The sequence below is a fragment of the Haemorhous mexicanus genome, chromosome 17 (genome assembly GCF_027477595.1).
Source record: "Haemorhous mexicanus isolate bHaeMex1 chromosome 17, bHaeMex1.pri, whole genome shotgun sequence".
Lineage (NCBI taxonomy): Eukaryota > Metazoa > Chordata > Aves > Passeriformes > Fringillidae > Haemorhous > Haemorhous mexicanus.
This window is the reverse complement of record NC_082357.1, coordinates 6,782,794-6,788,492: the sequence shown is the minus strand read 5'-3', so window position 1 is coordinate 6,788,492 and position 5,699 is coordinate 6,782,794.

Genomic DNA, 5,699 nt, shown 5'->3' with positions numbered 1-5,699 from the left:
CATCAAAGGAAGGGTGAGTAGAATGTAGCCCTTGATTGTTCCAGGCTAATCTGCACAAGAGCCCTCTGCTTTAAACACCATCCAGACTGCTTTGGGAACTGGGAAGTTACTGAATTTACTGTTGAGGGTCAAAAAATCCCTGGAAGTACTGAGAGGTAGGCAACACAGGGATTAGCTAGAGAATTTAGGAGTAGGAAAAAAGAGAGTATAGGAAAACTGTATCTTAAGACATGTAAGATCAAAAAGGTGCTGGGTAGTGCTGAAGAACTGAGTATGTGTCACTTGTCAAGTAGGTTCTGAATCTCTCATCTCCAGGTCTCTGTGGGATGGAGCCCTAATTTTATTCTTTGCTTTTGCAGAGTGCTTGGGATGAGGAGTAATTGAACCAGAGAACTGTCAGCACTAACATAATGATTTGCTATATCTGAAATAAACCAGATACTTCAAATCAGCCACAAGATGCAAGAGTCATTTGCTGAGAGCATGCACAGAGTGCCAGTGCACAAAAGGAAGGCTAATGCTCAATAAAACGTTGTTTAAGAACCAGGAGGTTCTTGATTTTCAGTGAGAAGTAGGGACTCAGTATTGCATTGGAAGGCAACAAATGCCATGTGTACTATACAATATAAACAAATTAGAACTATTTATATAACCTATAATTATAAAGAGTTAAGCTTATGCTTCTTTGGAATATCAATTACTGTCTTAAGATTACATTTTTCTAAAAGGAAGAAAGATTTTATAATTCTATAGACTTTGTATTTCCTTTAAAAAGATCAGTTATGGACAAAAGAAGACATATTCAGGACACTTATGAGCAAAAGACTTGTAGGCTCATTGCCACAGGGAGCTAAGGAAACAGTGGAGTGTGAAGGAAGCCGCTGAATTGAAGTCCCAGTACCTTGTACAAGTGACAGTGCTCAGGGAAGATGATATTTAACTCTTACAGAGTTCAATGAGTCTTCAAAGACAATTAGAACTGTTGCATAATTTCCACAGTAGAGATTGAAAACTAGCACACCAGTGGGTTTGTCAGTCTTCAGACTTAGTCATTCTTTTTGATTTTATTTTAATACAAGGAGGATGATCGTCTGGTGACTGAGCACCAGAACAGATTGCCCAGAGTGATTGTAGAATTTCCCTCACTGGAGATATTCCAGAACCAGCTGGATGCAATCCTGTGCCATGTGCTCCAGGATGACCCTGCTTGAGCAGGGGAGTTAGACTGAATGGCCAACTGCAGTCCCCTCCAGCCTTACCCATTTTGTGATTCTCTGACCTGATCCAAATACATAAATTGCTTCCTTGATTTAATATAAAACAAGTTCCTCATGGTGATACTATATTTACAGAATTTCATCATGACCCATCTAGAAAAACTCTTATCTACAGATCCTGTGACTAATACAGTTCATACCAACCTAAACAAGTAGAGCTGCATTCTTTCAAATAACAAGTATGAAGACTATTGTTCCTACATATAAAGGAGAAAAGGTTTTAATTGCATATGAAATGCCATCATAAAATGAACAGACCAAACGCCATGAAATGCAATATACCAAATACCAAATGCCTCCTTGCATTTACTATATAGAGTGAGGGTGTTTGCTGTACTGTGTGTACCAGGCCTTGCTAACTGCCATCAGGATGTGCAAGACAGAAAGGAAAACAGGGAGTGAGGAAGAAGTCCCAGGAAAGCTTTAAAATGAGTCTATTTATCTTCAGCTGTTAGAGGTGTGAATCTTACTAAACAGATTTAAATTCTTATCCCACAATACATATATGTAGCATCCAATCAAGGGTGATCTCAAACCAGCAGTCAAAAAGTGGCTGTTGGTTTTACAAAGTAAAGCAGTTCACTCCTCTGACTCCTTTGGTAGCTTTCTAGTTTCAAGTCTAGGTTATGGCCTTCACTGATTAGCCTTTTAAATAGCCATATTGCGGTTTTCACAAAAGTCTTTCAGATGGTAGGTACTAAATATATTTTTACCTTTTTAGGGTGTAAACCAACACATTTTAATTGTGTCTCAGTTACTTAATCAAATGCATCTTCATCTAAATTATGCTGAATGATAAAAATTTTGTCTAGCTTCTTTTTGTGGCTATGATACCTCAAAAATAGGAGTAATATGGTACCTAGAAAATTTTATGCTGACCATATTCAGATTACCTTTTAAAATAAACAGCTTATGCATACTTCACATTTTTACTTCACAGAGCAAAACACTTCTATGTACATAGATTATTCAGAATTTTATGTGTCTGCACATAGGATCTGCATACTGAAACGTAATGGTGATTTGATGCTGCTATGAGGCACACAACCATCAAATTTCCTAATTCTGTTTGCAATTCTTTAATGCCACATTAATGTTTTAAAGTTCCTCTAGTTATCTCCCCTCTCAGAAAGAAGAAAAGATAAACCCTTATTAGTTTATGCACCATGTAATTCCCTAGGAAGGATTTGCCTGGGACAGATAATCTTCACTTATGCTGAAGTCCTATTTAGAATGGAGGGTCAACTTAATTATATAAGCAGGCCTAATTTTTATTCTGTAAAATACTAGACTGAATTTTTGTTTAGATTGGTTCTTTCTGACAGCCACCAAAAAAATACCTGTGTAGTTTTTATCAAAAAACCCAACAGCCAATACTGCACATCACTCTTCCAAATGCAGGGACATTCACAGATAGTGTGCAGAGATGCTGCTGAACATCCCTTTTCTTACCATCAACTGGGCTTTTTCATTTACTTATTTTTGTTGAAGCAACATTTAGTTTGTCTATGGATGTGTGCAAACATGTTTTGCATATTCATACAATAAAGTTGAATTCAAATGTAAAGCAATGTAAAGGAGTAAATTCTCTAATGACTTAATTCCTGTTCCTAGGGGAGGGAATGCATCTTAAGATCTAAATAATACAAGCACTAAAAGATCACTTCTTTCATGTATGGAGAGAAACATTTTCTACCGTAGCACATATATTGCATCCCCCCTCCCTCAGTTTTCTGTAATCTGCATAGTTAGCTGATTACTGCACAACTGGAAGGACTGGAATTAGGTGGGTCCTTTTATGATCATTATGACAGCAAGTTGAAGGAAGAGGAGGAGCTGCAGCAGTCCTAATTTTACTTGAAATACTGGACTTAGAAACCTATGTGAGAACACCAAGCACCACAATCCCTTGGAGAACACCAAGCATCACAATCCCTTGGAGAAGGGTTGACCTCGAAACAAGTGTCACGGCTTACTGCTGTGCTGCTGCTTTCAAGTTTTTGGTCTTTGAATTTTGTTTTTCATCACTTTTTTTCTGGCCTTTGCCCATCATTTTTTATCTTTGGCTTCTTAAGTCACTTGTCCTTTGTTCAAGGAGCTGAAGGTCAGATCATCTGATCTGACTTGTATGCCACAGGCCCTGAAATTTCTAATACCAGCCCAAGTAATTTCTCTTTGAGCAAGGCATATTTTCTACCTGCTTAAAGCATATAATTAAATTTGGAGTCACACAACATTAGAAAATAAAGAACTTCCTGTTCTGTTATCAGAAGAGCATCTTGTAAGTGGCCTGTGTCTGGAAAAAAGCTGAATGGAGTAGACACCAGAGGCAGAGAGAGGCCAACTTAATTAGGGAAGGATTTATTTAAAACTGATTGACTTACAGTAAAATGGGACTACAGCCATTCAGAGTGTGTCATATTTTTATAGTAAAAAAAGATTTATTAAACACAACTTTTTAAACCCCTCAGAAAAAAGGCAGGCTGTTTATTGAAACATTTGTTATAAACAATAATTTGGACTTTGAGAAAAGAAAGGCATGGTAGTAAGTTCAATACTAAAATATTTCTACTGACAGTCAGAGAAGGTTTAGTCTTCAGAAAACATAAACAGCATTTGTTGCAGGTTAGGTTCTGACCTCAGTTAAACCAGTATATACCTAAAAGGTGACCAAAATGTATAAAATTATCTAATGCCCAAGATTCAGTAGTTTACAGAAGAAAATACATTTTAAAATAAATAAATAATCACAGCTGCATAAGTCCTATTTTACAAATTTAAGTAGTGAGACTCAGGATATCTGAAGTTCTCTACAAAGTCAGTGGCAAGCTGAAAATTTGAAGAGCCCAGCTGCTTGTCATTTTCTGTGCTAAAATGTGCTAGTTCTGCTTATTGATCAAGAATAACAAAGCTGTGGTTTTAAAGAAAGGCTGACATGCCCAGACTACATGAATATAGAAAAAACCTCAGAAGGCAGGCAACATTTCCTTTTAAAATAGCTTCTAACAATGCTTTAGTATAATTATACATGCTCCAGACTGAGGTTTGGAAGAATGTTAACTCTCCTGTCAATCAAAACCCTTCTTTTTATGCAGCCAGTGGGTGGGGTGCCATATTTGAGAGTGCAGCATTCAAGTTAAAACCTCAACCATCCAAGGTTTGTTTTGAGTCTTACAGCACACTCAGGCCTTGAATTTTGTGAAAGCCTACACTGTTAGAAACACAAAAATGGATTTATAAAACATATTTCAAAAGCATGTAAAAAGTGAAAAATTGATTAGAGTGAAATATAAGAAACAGCAGGACTCTGCCTGTCCTAGCAACTTCAATCTTAATGGCAGTGCAATTCTGTTGCAACTACAATTGTTTCTTAAAAACATGACTCCACATACCTATGATCTACCTTGCAATAGCTGTGTGGACTAAGACTGTGTGAAAGGTCTTTGCTGCTCAATCAGTGCCATTATGGGTAATGGCTATTGTAAGCTGCGTGTCCCTCTGGATTCCCTTCCATACTGCAGAATTAGAACTCCATAAGCCACGGATACTGAGTTAGTCTGTTAGTCCACTGTCATGGAACTCTCATCACTTCTGATATTGCCAGTTTGTAGGAGTAATCTGTATATACTGGAATGCTTCCAACCCAGATGACAGCTGCAGTTATGTCAGCACTACTAAATTAGGCAGGGCTAAAACAGTAGTTCACACTTGCTTCCCAAAAGTCTTGAGCAGTGTGCTTACTAGGGAATACTGACTCTTTCAAGGAAGAAGTAAATGTGCTAACTTTATTTTTAGATATATTAATTTCTTCAGAATAATCCTCTGAGGAACCACCAATTTCCAAGCATTGTGTTACTTACATGGCAAATCAATTTTAGCCTGAGATTTTATCATTTTAGGGTCATATTGGTTTGAATGCAGGACAGAGGGATGTGAAGCTCAATTCTTTATGGAAAATACTTTCCTAGGGTATCTATGGCAGCATTCATAGGGTCATGGAATGGTTTGGGTTGGAAGGAACCTTAAAGATTATCTTGTTCCAACCCCCTCTGTCACAGGCAAGGACACATTCCAGTAGCACAGGTTGCTTTAGGGATGCATTCAAAGAAATCTCATGTTTTCCTGTTCTACTTGTGTGATTTCCTTAACTTTCCTTAAAAAAGTTTACTAAAACTAGAAGGATGCTAATCCTTCTAGTTTAACAAACAACAATTAAAATACTCTTTGCCCTTTTGGTATTTTAAAACACTTACTTGCCCAAGAAGAGTAAAGAATTGAAAGGAAGACTGCCAGGAAGGAACGAAAGATGAATTCCACAAAGAAGTTTAATCTGGAGAAGAGTGAGTGTTTTAGGAGGGTGGGAGAACTTTTTTCATCCCTGCCCTCTGAAGAAGATGTATTTTGAATCCTGTATTTTGGTAA